Genomic DNA, 14,062 nt, shown 5'->3' on the forward strand with positions numbered 1-14,062 from the left:
ATGGAAACACACAAATCGTTTTCTAGAAACAAATGTTAAATATTATAATCCCAAAGATCACCATCAGATCATTGATTAAAGCTACCAAAATGTTAATCTATGAGTATTACAAAGTTTTACTAATTTGTTTTTAATTTACTTATTTTATTTATTTGAAAAAGGAGAGAGAGAGGGAGAGGGAGAGGGAGAAAGAGAGAGCTTTCCCATTCTCTGGATTACTTCTCAAGTGCCCACAACAGCTGGGGCTTGGCCAGACTGAATCCAGGAGCTGGAAACTCAATCCAGGCCTCCCAGGTAGGTACTGGGGACACAGCTACCTGATCCATCACCTGCTGCCTTCCAGGGTGTGCGTTAGCAGAAGCGGGAACGGCGAGTGAAGCCAAGACTTGAGCCCAGGCACTCCAAAATAGGATGCAGGCGTCCCAGGCAGTACCTTAACCACCACACTAAAGCTGCCTAAGGCTGTAATGACTTGAAACAAAGAGGTACAGGTAAGTGAATAGAAATACAAGTCAGCAGAACAGAATGGAAAGGCAAGAAATAGATCCTCATATATAAGGGCATTTAGATATGAAATGTCATTTCAGATCAGTGGGGGAAAGATGGATTATTTAATAAAGTATTCTAACACCTGGTGTCCAGTTAGGAAAAAATAAACTTGATACTTACTGTACTCTTTTCATCAAAATTCCAACAGATCGAAGTTGTAAATATGAAAAATGAAACCATTAAATGAGGAGACCCATTGGACAAATTTTAAAATAATTTTAGAATGGTAAGAACTTGCTAGTAAGATGGAAAACCCAGAAACCAAAAAAAAAAAAAACTCTTCCTGACAAAACCCACCATCTACAGCAAGGCAAGGCAACAAGAAACTGGGGGAACATTCAGAACACATATCACAAACAAGAGTCTAATTTACTTGGTATGCAAGCAACTCTTAGAAATCAAAAAGAAAAGGAACAACCCTATTGAAGTAATGATTTTCAAAAAAGAAAACATAGTGGCTCTGGGACCGGCACTGTGGCATAGTGGGTAAAGCCATATGGGCGCCGGTTCGAGTCCCTGCTGCTCTACTTCTGATCCAGCTCTCTGCTTTGGCTTGGGAAAGCAGTAAAAGATGGCCCAAGTGCTTGGGCCCCTGCATCCACATGGGAGACCCAGAAGAAGCTCCTGATTCCTGGCTTCAGATCAGCACAGCTCCAGCTATTGGGGAGTGAACCAGCGGGTGGAAGACCTCTCTTTCTCTCTCTCTCTGCCTCTTCTTCTCTCTGTGTAAATCTGACTTTCAAATAAATAAATCTTAAGAAGTACAGTGGCTCTGCAACCTCACTTGCAGGTAGGGCCTGGAGTCTCCTTACTGCTTATTGGTTTGGAGCTGGGGGAGGGGGCATATGGTGCTACTCAGCCTGGTAGGGAGGTGCTTGATTTTGTGAATGCTGTTTCTATCCTGTCTCGAAGTACACACATCAGCTTTCTGAGCACGAAACAAGCTGGCTGCCAGTGTGTCACTTGCATTGATGTTTTTCCCCCTAGAGGTCAGCAACCCTCACCTTTAACCTGCAACGAGCACTACTGACCTTCTGGGCCAGATGGTTCATTGCTGTGTGTTGGAGGATGGCTGGCAGCCTCCCTGGCCTCCACCCACTAAGATGCCTGTAGCAATCCTACCTCCTTCGGACAACCAAAGACAGCTCCAGACATTGCCACTCTCCACTGTGGGACAACGTCATCCCCATTTGGAAACCACTGCCCACCAGGCCTGCGGCCTACATCGTAACTCTGGTGTGTGTGGCGTTGAAAGGATTACTACACAGCAATGTTTCACTCAGTGCTCCACGGCTCCAGCCAAGCTAATCTGCTTACTGTCCACAGTAAATTGTTAGTACCTTCTCAGGGCCTCTGGCCATCTGTTAACCTTCTTGACCTTCAAAATCTCACCTTCCTTATCTAAGGTTAATTCTTTTTTCCTCTGGTCACTCTGTTAGTTTACTATGGCTGGGATCTGTGCACACATATACTTCAGAAACATAGCTCGCATGAGTGACTTTCTGGGGTGTGGGAATGCTCCATGTCTTGGTGAGGGTCTGGGTTGCATGGGGCTATGCATTTGTCAAAACAGCAGTTACACCTGTAATACCTGTGCATTTCCCTGTGTGTACTTTTACATCAAAAGGAAAACACTGTAAATAAATATTGAATTCTAGTTAATGATATATATGCTGAAGTTTTTAGAGGGAAAGTGTTCTGATGGCAACAATGTACTTTGAAGGATATTAATAAGATGGAATGGCAGAGAAAATGCAATGGGCATTATATGTGAAGTAAAACAAATATAGCAAAATGAACAGTTCTAGAATCTAAGCGATGGATATATGGGTGTATATATTCTTCGAAAAGTTTCATGAAAGTATGAAAATTTTCGGATTAACACAATGGAAATATATATGCATACACACAAACCCACATGCACATCTCTGTCATGGACAAGCAAGATCATTACTTCTCAGAATGGAAAGCTGAGGTGGGGGGTTGGCACAATGGTTAATGTGCCACTTGGAATGCCTGCATCCCGTATTGGAGTGCCGGGATTCCAGTCCTGGCTCTGCATCTGAGTCCAGCTCCCTCTGGCTGCTCACCCTGGCAGACAGCTGTGATGGCTCAAGTAGTCGGTCCCTGCCATCCTCGCTGGGGAGCTGGCTTCAGTCTGAGCTCTTCTCAGAAGCTGTCCCCCATCCAAATCAACCATCCCCTTCTCTTGCTCCCATGCGCTGTATGTCCTTCTTGCAAGAAAGTCACCACAATTTGACTGGCAGCTCACTTATGCAAATTACTACCTCGCCCGCTCAGGGGGAGAAGCAGGAGCTGCATGTTGGTGCTGAGAGGACGTACAGCTGATGTGCAGGAAACAGTGACCAGCGTGGCTCAGTCCGCAGTAAGCGCCCTGTGACCATGACACTCTGGAATGTTGTAATTTCATTGTTGCAGTTGTAAAAGTTGTTGGACTCAGGGACCGGCGCCGCGGCTCAACAGGCTAATCCTCCACCTTGCGGTGCCGGCACACCGGGTTCTTGTCCCAGTCGGGGCGCCGGATTCTGTCCCGGTTGCTCCTCTTCCTTCCAGTCCAGCTCTCTGCTATGGCCCGGGAAGGCAGTGAAGGATGGCCCAAGTGCTTGAGCCCTGCACCCGCATGGGAGACCAGGAGAAGCACCTGGCTCCTGGCTTCGGATCAGCGCTGTGCGCTGGCCGCAGCGCGCGGGCAGTGTCAGCCATTGGAGGGTGAACCAACGGCAAAGGAAGACCTTTCTCTCTGTCTCTCTCTCTCTTACTGTCCACTCTGCCTGTCAAAAATAAAAATAAATAAATAAATAAAAATTTTAAAAAATAAAACAAAAAAACAGAGGAGTTAACAGAGAGAAGTAGAGCCAGGGAGAGAGTTAGAGTTCTGCCATTCCACTGGTTCACTTCCTGAATGACCGCACGGCCAGAGCTGAGCTGATCTGAAGCCAGGAGCCAGGAGCTTCTTCCGGGTCTCCCACGTGGGTGCAGGGGCCTAAAGAGTTGGGCCATCTTCTACTGCTTTCCCAGGTCATAGCAGAGAGCTGGATAGGAAGAGGAGCAGCCAGGATTAGAACCAGCGACCATATGGGATACCAGCGCTGCAGGCTGGGGCCTTAAGCCGCTGCCCCACAGCGCCGCCCCCCCCTCCCCAACAAAAACTTTAACAAAATAGGAAGGCTATGAAGGAGAGGAACTCACGCACGTGTGTCTGATAACAAGAGCTATTCACAAAGGCCACTGCCACTTGGCAAAAATATTTCTGCAAGGATATCTGGCCAGCAACTGTCTGTTCCACCTCAGACTGGCATCAGCCTTGTACTGAATCCTTGTAGCCAAGGATTACTGTTTCAAAATACCTTTTGTAATCCTCTTTATCTCTGCTTTAAAAACTTTCCCTTGCCTTAACCTCCTTGAACAGTTCACAGTTCACTATGGCAAGTGTATTCCCATCACAATGCAATTCTATTCTCAAATAAATTTAGTTCCTCTTTGGAGAAAATCTCTCTGATTATTATTTCAGTTGACACAGTTTAGTGAGCACTGCAAAATCTTGGTTCCAATAGAAATGAACTGTGACTCGCTCCTACAGAGGATAATTTTAAAAAAAAGAACAGGCTGGGTACCAGGAGCTTTTGCTATAAATGTTGGGATTTTTTTTTTAAGAGAGCCAATAAGCCCACAGCTTAGACCTGCACTGAAATGAAGTATCAAGTTTGAATGGGACCAAGGCACTCAAAGCTTCTGTAGACCTGGGTGCCCATGAGAATCAACAAAGTCAAGGACATAGATATGAGGATGAAGATAAAACAAATGCCTCCTGGACTACTTAAAAATGTCTGGGGCCAGCGCTGTGGCATAGCCAGTAAAGCCACAACCTGCAGTGCTGGCATGGCATATGGATGCTGGTTGAAGTCCCAGATGTTCCACTTCTGATCCAGCTGTCTGCTGTGGGAAAGCAGTAGAAGATGGCCCAAGTCCCCGGGCCCCTGCACCCACATGAAGACCCAGAAGAAGCTCTTGGCTCCTGGCTTCAGATCAGCACAGCTCCGGCCATTGCAGCCATCTGGGGAGTGAACCAGCAGACGGAAGACCTCTCTCTCTCTCTCTCTGCCTTTGCTTCTAACTCTACCTTTCAAATAAATAAATAAAATCTTAAAAAAAAAAAAAAAGAAGTGGATTTAGACATTGTGCAGCCCAAAGTCTATTAAATTTAAGGGACTATTTTAAGAAAAAGTACATATAAATATAAATCAATTACAAGTAAAAAAACCAATACATTCTACACATTTGAAATATCTAACAATTGCCACAAATACCAGAAAATGACATTATGGTTTTTATTAACCCAATACTAGGTGCTCTTTTTTTTTTTTTTTTCATTCTGTTTTAGAACTTTCCACAGGCTTGATTTGGACTCCAACCTGGCATGTAAGGCTTTTCATAATCCAAACACTGTGCTTTTTTTAAAAATTGATTAATGAATTAATTAATTTATTTTGAGAGGCAGAGAGACAAAATGCCCATCAGCCTGATGACTCCCCCAAATGACTGTGATGGCTGGGGCTGGGCCAGGCTGAAGCTGGGAGCTGGGAACTCAATCCAGGTGCAGGAACCCAATTACTTGGGCCATCGCCTCCTGCCTCCAGGGATCTACAGGAGCTGGAAGTTGGAGTCAGGGGCCAGAGTTGGGGATTGAACCCAGGCATTCCAATGTGGCACAAAGACGTCTTCACCACTAGGCTGAACGCCCACCCTTGCCTGTGCCTCTGAACTTATCTACCGACCCTCACCCATTCCTACCGGCGTCCAAGTTCTCAGTCGGAGCCCCGCCCCTCGCCGTGGCTTGCGTCTATGCCTGAAATGCTTGGGTTTCCCCTCCACCTCATCTGCCGGCTAACTTGGGTCAACTCTCCCTCCTCCTGTCCCCTTGCCTAGCCCTTTCCTGCATCACTTGGAGCCATGTGCCCCTCCCCAGGAGTGCTCAGCTTCTCTCTGGCCCCCAAATGCCCTGTGCTGTCTGAACAGCAGCCTCTATCACATTGCATCAGCACCACCAGTTGCCTTTAAGGTCAAAGAGCAAACACACCACTGCCCTCAGTGTTGCTCTGTGAAGGTCCCCAGACGGACACCCGTTTGTCTTCTCTCCAACTAAGCCTACAATCCTCTCCCAGACTTCTCACTGGAATCCCCATTGTGTGAACAGTAAATTCCAGCACATCTTCACCTTTGTATCTAACATCCCCTGCACGTCCTGGCCTCAGCTGAAACTTGCTTAGACCTGAGGACCCCGCTTTGTTTGCAGTTTCTGAAATGGGGGCTGCTTGTTCCCACACCCGGCATGCCTCAGCCTCCAGCGGCTGGCTCCCTGTTCGCTCCACCACCCGCTCCTGCTTCTGGGCCCTTACTCCAACCTTGTGTGAAACCACTGCTTCTTTTTCACATAGTGTTTTAGGGGCCAGTGCTGTGGCATAGTGGGTAAAACCACCGCCTGCAGTGCCGGCATCCCAAATGGGTGTTGGTTCAAGTCCCGGCTGCTCCACTTCCAATCCAGCTCTCTGCTATGGCCTGGGAAAGCAGCAGAGATGGCCCAAGTGCTTGGGCCCCTGCACCTACATGGGAGACCCAGAGGAGGCTCCTGGCTCCTGGCTTCAGATCTGCACAACTTTGGCCATTGCAGCCAATTGGAGAGTGAACCAGCAGATGAATGCCCTCTCTCTCTCTCTCTCTCTCTCTCTCTGCCTCTCCTTCTCTCTATGTGTAACTCTGACTTTCAAACAAATAAATAAAAATAAATAAATAAAATTTTAAAAAAGAGAGAGAAAGATCGTCCATCTGTTAATTCATCCCCAAATTTCCTAGGTGGCCAGAGTTGGGCACCTGAAGCCAGGAGACAGAAGTTCCATCCAAGTTTCCCAGGTGAGTGGCAGGGACCCCAGTACCTGAGCCATCACCTGCTGCTGTCTCCCAGATGCGGGCTTCTAGGCAGCATCTTCAACCCCAGTGCAAGCGTCCATCCCACCCTGCTCCTTGGAGGCCCAAGTCCTGAGGCCAGCTCTCCCCTGTCCAGCTCCTGTGTTCACTTCCCTCTCACGCTCATCTTTCACTGCAGGTTCTGGGGCCCAGCGCTCAGTCTTCTCATCCCAGGCCTGCCAGCAACAGGCGACTTTATTGCCTTCATGAACAAGCCAGAAGCTCACTGGAGCCCCAGGTCCAGCAACATTCTCCTCTAAGTCCTGCCCTCATCCCTGCCCCCCAGTCTGCCGGCATCTGGAGCCGGCAGCCTCTGCCGTCCCACACCGAGACCACACACCCCGCTCTTGTGACGAGAATCCAACATGGCACTACCTTAGCCGCAGGGGCGCTCAGAACCACGATAAGCCCCTCTTACCATCACTTCTTCTTTTTTGAATGATTATATTTTTGTATTCACTAAGTTGCTGTGGGTTATTTTCCATTTTATTTGAAAGGCAGAGAGAGAGAGAGGGAGACAGAGAGAGAGAGAGACCGAGAGATCTCTCATCCACTGGTTCCCTCCTCAAATACCTGCAACAGCTGAGGCTGGGCCAAGCTAAAGCCAGGAGCCCAATAATCAATCCAGGTCTCCCATGTTGGTGGCAGGAACCAACTTCCTGGACCATCACCTGCTGCCTCCCAGAGCGTGCACCCGCAGGAAGCCGGAATTGGAGTCAGAGTTGAGACTGGAAGCCAGGCACTTTGATATGGACTGTGGGAGTTCCAATCAGTACCCTAACCCCTGTGCTGGCTGCCAGCCTGCCCTACGTTCACCAGTTTTGCAAATTTATTTTTTCATGACAACAATTAATATTAAATGTTTAAGAGCTTTATTGCAGTATAGAATTGATGTGTAATGTTTTTCACGTTTAAAGAGCACAATGGTATAAGCTTTGACATTTATATACACTAATGAAAATATCACCACAGGCAAGACAATGAACAAATTCATTACTTGCAAGAATTTCCTCATTCTCCTTGGTAATCCCCATCATCTCAACTCTCTTCACTTCCGTCCTGAAGAAGATTCTGATCCGCTTTCTGTCAGCACAATCTACACCCTACAATTTGCACTTTTAAAAGTGTATTTAAATGGAATCGTACAGTATGTCTGTCTGCTTGCACTCAGCATAACTATGGTGATTGGGAATTCATTCAGGCTGTTACGTATTTACAGAACACCCCCTTCCTGTAAGGGTGTTGATTGAGACGCATGCCTGGGTTGGAGGCTCAGGGCTGCTCCTGACTCTGGCTTCCTGTTAGCTTTTGTACATCTTGGAAGGCAGCCGCTGACAGCTCAAGACATGGGTTCCTGCCAGCCACGTGGGAGACTTGGATGGAGTTCCCTGGTTTAGCCTGGCACAGCCCTGCCTGTTGTAGGCATTCGGGGAGTGAAACAGTTGGGTGGAAGATATCTAGTTCCTTCTATTTCCAGGCCATCCTCCACTGCACTCCCGGGCCACAGCAGAGAGCTGGCCTGGAAGAGGAGCAACCAGGACAGAATCCGACGCCCCAACCAGTACTAGAACCCGGGGTGCCAGCGGTTTTTTTTTTGGGACAGGCAGAGTGGACAGTGAGAGAGAGAGAGACAGAAAGGTCTTCCTTTGCCGTTGGTTCACCCTCCAATTGCCGCTGCATCCAGCGCGCTGTGGCCTGCGCACCGCGCTGATCCGAAGCCAGGAGCCAGGTGCTTTTCCTGGTCTCCCATGGGGTGCAGGGCCCACGCACTGCACTCCTGGGCCACAGCAGACGGGCAACCGGGACAGAATCTGGCGCCCCGACCGGGACTAGAACCCGGTGTGCCGGCGCCGCAAGGCGGAGGATTAGCCTATTAAGCCACAGCGCCGGCCCCGTTTTTTTAACATATATTCTGCCTACAAATTCTTTTCTGATATATGATTTGCAAATATTTTCTTCTAGTCTGGTTTCTTTCCACTACATTCTGAAGAGAACTATTTTACACTCTAGCTTATTGACATTCTCCTCTGCAGACTCTTCTTTTTGCATTGTAAGTACCTACTTTCTTGAGATAGTTTTTAAATGCACTGTATTGCACCATATTCTCCAGTTTGCCTAATGCGCCTCTCAATTCCAAGTCGTCTTTCTTGTCCGTAGATGGACATCTGGCGCAATGCTAAACTTTGTCAATAGATGGCGCTGGAGAGACACGAGTGGAGAGGCTGCTCTATTCGGTTCTATTCCGGATTCTGCTCACCAGCTGAGCAGACTTCCGCGGATCCTCAGCTTCTGCTTCGAGCTGGGCTTCCCCACCACTAGGCTCCTGCAGTGCAGAGAGCTTCTCCAATGCCTGGCTCCATTCGCGAGCAACTTCCCCCGATACTGACTTACAAAGGCAGGGTCTCTAGTGAGACAGCCCCTCCTTGTAGCAGCCTCCTTCTGCCACCCTAACCATGGGTTTCCAACAAGTTCCACCGAGGCAGCGTCACAACTACTTGACAACTGACATTGAAGGTCTCATCCTTGTGCCCTCTCCAGCAAGATCTGGGCCTCAGTCCAGAAGTGGAAGGAGTCTTCCAAGCTCACAGTTCCAAATGGAGGTTCATATATATATATATATATATATATATACTATTCTATTTTATTAATGTGCTATTATATTTGTTTGTTCTTTTTAAAAACCTGTTGCTGTCATCTTTCCTTATTTGTTTTTATATGAAAAGCAGAGAGAGAGAGAGAGAGAGAGAGAGAGGTCTTCCATCTCCTAGTTCACTCCCCAAATGGCCACAACAACAACCCAGGTTGGGTTAGGCCAAATCTGGAAGTGAGGAACTCCATCTGGGTCTCCCACATGGATTCTGGGACCCAGGTACTTGACCCGTCACTGCTACCTCCCAGGGTGTGCATAAACAGGAAGTTGGAACAGCCAGGACTTGAACCCAGGCACTCTGATATAGGATGCAGGTGTCTCAAGAGGCATGTTAATCATACCCCAAGCATTCCATCTCTGTCTGCTCCTTTGTCTTCTTTAGAGTTCTCTTTTCTCTTTCCTAGTCCATAGGTTGATAAACCATGGCCCACGAGCTAGATCCTGCCCACTGCCTGTTTTCCTAAATAAAGTTTTATTGGAACCCAACCACACTCATTTACTTATATTTCACCTCTGGAGGCTTCCATGCTATGAGCGCAGAGCTGAGTCATTGCAACAGAAACATATGGTCCCCCCCCTAAAGCCAAAGATACTTATTATTCTTTACAGAAGAAGTTTAGCAATTCCTGTGTGAGCCCCTCATGATGACAACACCCTGTGTTAATTAGTAGTTCTTTATATTAAATCTTCCCTCTTCAGATTACTGTGAGGTCTCTCTCCCGAGGTGAACACAGTCAGGTCTATCCTGACCCCCTGTGGCCCCTTTTTCGCAGTCCATTTTCAGGTCCTCCTTCTTCTGCCTATTTTATAGCATCAGTCCTCCTCAGACTCTTCTCTTTGCTTCTGGAATGGTCTCGCTAAGCACCTGCTTACCAGTGTTCAACTACTGGGCTTAACCAATGGCTTTTTGTTCTGTGGATAACTCCAATGTGTCAATAAACCACCGGAAATTACATACAAAGTTCCTGCAGAGAACAAATGTGCATATGTTTTGGAATAAGGTATTTTGCTTCATTGTTTTAAAGATTTATTTTATTTATTTGAAAGTCAGAGTTACAGAGACAGAGATCTTCCATCCACTGCTTCACACTCCCCAAATGGTTGCAACAGTCTGGGCCGGGAAACCAGGAACCAAGAGTTTCATCTGGATCTCCCCTATGGGTACAGGGGCCCAAGCACTTGGGTCATCTGCTGCTGCTTTCCCAGGCGCATTAGCAGGGAGCTGGATTGGAAATGGAAAAATTGGGACTTGAAGCAACGCCCATATGGGATGCCACGTCAGAGGCAGGTCCCTGCTTCATCTCTCTTTGTTTTTTTAAGATTCATTTTTTATTTATTTGAAAGGCAGAGAGAGAGAGAGAGAGAGAGGTCTTCCATCTACTGGTTCACTCTCCAAATGGCCACAAGGGCCAGGTCTGGGCCTGACCAAAGTCAGGAGCCTGGAGCTTCTTCCAGGTCTCCCCCATGGGTGCAGGGGCCCAAGGACTTGGGCCATCTTCTGCTGCTTTCCCAGGTGCATTAACAGGGAGCTGGATTGGAAGCAGCAGCCGGGTCTTGAATCAATGCCCATATGAAATGCTAGTGTTGCAGATGGAGGCTTAACCTACTACACCACAAAGCCAGCCCCTACTACATCTTTTTTTTTTTTTCTCTAAGATTTATCTATTTGAAAGTCATAGTTATACAGAGAGAAAAGGAGAGGCAGAGAGAGAGAGAGAGAGAGAGAGAGAGAGAGAGGCCTTTCATTCACTGGTTCACTCCCCAACTGGCTGCAATGGCTGGAGCTGTGCCGATCTGAAGCCAGGAGCCAGGAGCTTCTTCCAGGTCTCCCCCGCAGGTGCAAGGGCCCTGGGACTTGAGCCATCCTCCACTGCTTTCCCAAGCCATAGCAGAGAGCTGGATCCAAAATGGAGCAGCCAGGACTGGAACTGGTGTCCATATGGGATTTCAGCACTGCAGGCAGCGGCTTTACCTGCTACACCACAGTGCTGGCACCTACTTCATCTTAAAATATATATATATATATATATATATATATATATATATATATATATAGTATTAGAAAGCCAGAAAGAGGGGCCAGTGCTGTGGCTCACTTGGTTAATCCTCTGCCTGCGGTGCCAGAATCCCATATGGGTGCCAGGTGCTTGTCCTGGTAGTTCCTCTTCCAGTCCAGCTCTCTGCTGTGGCCTGGGAGTGCAGTGGAGGATGGCCCAAGTGCTTGGGCCCTGCACCCGCATGGGAAACCAGGAGGAAGCACCTGGCTCCTGGCTTCGGATCAGCGCAGCGCCAGCCGTGGCGGCCATTTGGGGAGTGAACCAACAGAAGGAAGACCTTCCTCTCTGTCTCTCTATCACACTGTCCGTAACTCTACTTGTCAAATAAATAAACAACAACAAAAAAATCTTAAAAAAAAAAAAAAAGAAAGCAAGCCAGGAAGAGAGAGAGAAACAGGTTGACAAACACCCACTCCCGGCTGTTGGTTTACCCCCTAAATGCCTACAATAGCCAGGACTGGGTAAAGGCTGAGACTAGGAGCCAGGAACGCACCGCAGGTGTCCTACAGGGCTGCAGGAACCCACTTGGGCCATCACTGCTGCCTCCCAGGGTCCACATTAGCAGTTAGGAACCAAACAAGGCACTCTGATGTGGGACATGGGTGTCCCAGTCACTAGGTTAAATGCCTTCTCCCTACTGCTTCATCCTTTGGCAATATGGCTTAGTAGTTAAGGGCACGGATCCTGGTGACAGACAACTTGCCTAAGTCTGCCATTATGACTGGACTAACTTGCTTAAGCTCACTGTGCCTTAGTTTTGTTGCCTATAAAACAAAGGAAAAGCAGAATTCCTTCTTCACCCTACTGTCATGGTGATAAAGCGAGTTAAAATATGTAAAGCACTTGGACACGATCTGGCACATAAAAAGCATTATATAGGAGTTGGTATCGTTACCATCTCTGGCTCTCCCTCTTGCCCTTAGACCCCAGCTGGACCAACAGTACCTGTTGCTCTACCAAACCTGCCCTCTCTGCGCCCTCAAGGGGCTCTTTGCTCAGAGCACTCTTGCCTTGTGCGTTCCTCGTCCACTAATTCCTGAGCTTGCCCCTGGCCTCAGCTCAAATGCTGAACTCTAGACTAGGAGAGCCCTCCTTGCTGTAACTGCCAAAGCTTTCTGTTGCCCCTCTTTTTCTTTTTTTCCTTTTTTTTTTTTTTTGACAGACAGTGAGAGAGAGACAGACAGACAGATAGACAGAAAGGTCTTCCTTTCCGTTGGTTCACCCCCCAAATGGCTGTTACAGCCGGCGCCAATCCGAAGCCAGGAGCCAGGTGCTTTCTCCTGGTCTCCCATGCGGGTGCAGGGCCCAAGCACCTGGGCCATCTTCCGCTGCCCTCTCCGGGTCACAGCAGAGAGCTGGACTGGAAGAGGAGCAACCGGGACAGAATCCAGCACCCCAACCAGGACTAGAACCCTGGGTGCCAGCGCTGCAGGCGGAGGATTAGCCAAGTGAGCCACGGCGCCGGCCTCTGTTGCCCTTCTTCATCATGATTTATTTACAGTGGTCTCTCATCTAAGATTTTCCCTGAGAGCCCAGAAGCTCTGGGGGTGCAGAGGTAGTGTCTGCCTGGCTCTATACTGGACCCCAGAACTAGCACAGGGCCCAGTACACCACAGTAAAAGCAGAAACACTAGTCACACAATTAAGGAGAAAAACAGATGAAAAGCACTTATAAAGTTGTAAAATCCTTGAGCTGGTGCCATGGGGTAGCAGGTAAAGCCGCCGCCTACAGCACAGCCGTCCCATATGGGCATCGGCTCAAGTCCCAGCTGCTCCACTTCCAATCCAGCTCTCTGCTGTGGCCTGGGAAAGCAGTGGAAGATGGCCCAAGTCCTTGGGCCCCTGCACCTGCGTGGGAGACCTGGAAGAAGCTCCTGGCTCCTGGCTTTGGATTAGCCCAGCTCCAGCCATTGCAGCCATCTGGGGAGCAAACCAACAGATGGAAGACTTCTGTCTCTGCCTCTCCTTCTTTGTAACTCTTTCAAATAAATCTTTAAAAAAAAGTTGTAAAATCCTATACAAAGTTTAAGTGGCAATAATAAGAGTGTGACAAAATCTGCCGATTACCAGACAACCTAACATTTAAACAGTAGGAATTTCTATCGTAAGAAGGTAACCCTAATTGCTATAAAATATACTGGAACATGTGTCATTCAATCAAATGGAAAAGAGGTAGGCAAAAATAACCCCAGCTCTTACAGTATATTTTCAGGGAATCACAGACAATATTTTGATAATACAGCCTCCACGTTCACCCCCAGGTAAGAGGCCTCAGATGAAAGGAATAATTGGGCAGGCGTCTGCTTGTTCCCAGAGAACGTGTTCATGGCTTTCGGTCAAGACAGGATTAAATACTTTGGTGAGCTGACAAAGCCAACGGTGCCAATCTGAGCAAGGCACTTAGCATACGAGTGAGCCAAGCCAGGAGGAAAACTGTAGTCGACCATCAGTCAGACACCAGCAAGACGATGGCAGTGGCCATCATAATTCAAAGCAGCACAAAGCGAGTCCTGGGAATGCCTTCAGGGACCAATGGTTGCTTCCTCTCCATTGGGTCGAGGAATTCCTGCGGAGGAAGGGTCACCAACCGTCAGATTCCAACGGCTCCCCTGCGGTGCCATCGACCTTGGGACATTTCCCAGGATGCCAGTATTTCCAGCAGAAACGATGCGGTAACTGCCTGGTCACCATGGGGGAAGCTGACCCGGGGACTGGACTTGGGCCCCGGGGAGAGAGAGAACAGGGAAGATTTCACAAGACCCGCTGGTGGCCTGGGGCTGTGGGAGAGTTGGCTGGACGACCCCACAGCCCCCAGACCCTTGTC

The sequence above is a fragment of the Lepus europaeus genome, chromosome 22, assembly GCF_033115175.1.
Source record: "Lepus europaeus isolate LE1 chromosome 22, mLepTim1.pri, whole genome shotgun sequence".
In the NCBI taxonomy this organism is placed as follows: domain Eukaryota; kingdom Metazoa; phylum Chordata; class Mammalia; order Lagomorpha; family Leporidae; genus Lepus; species Lepus europaeus.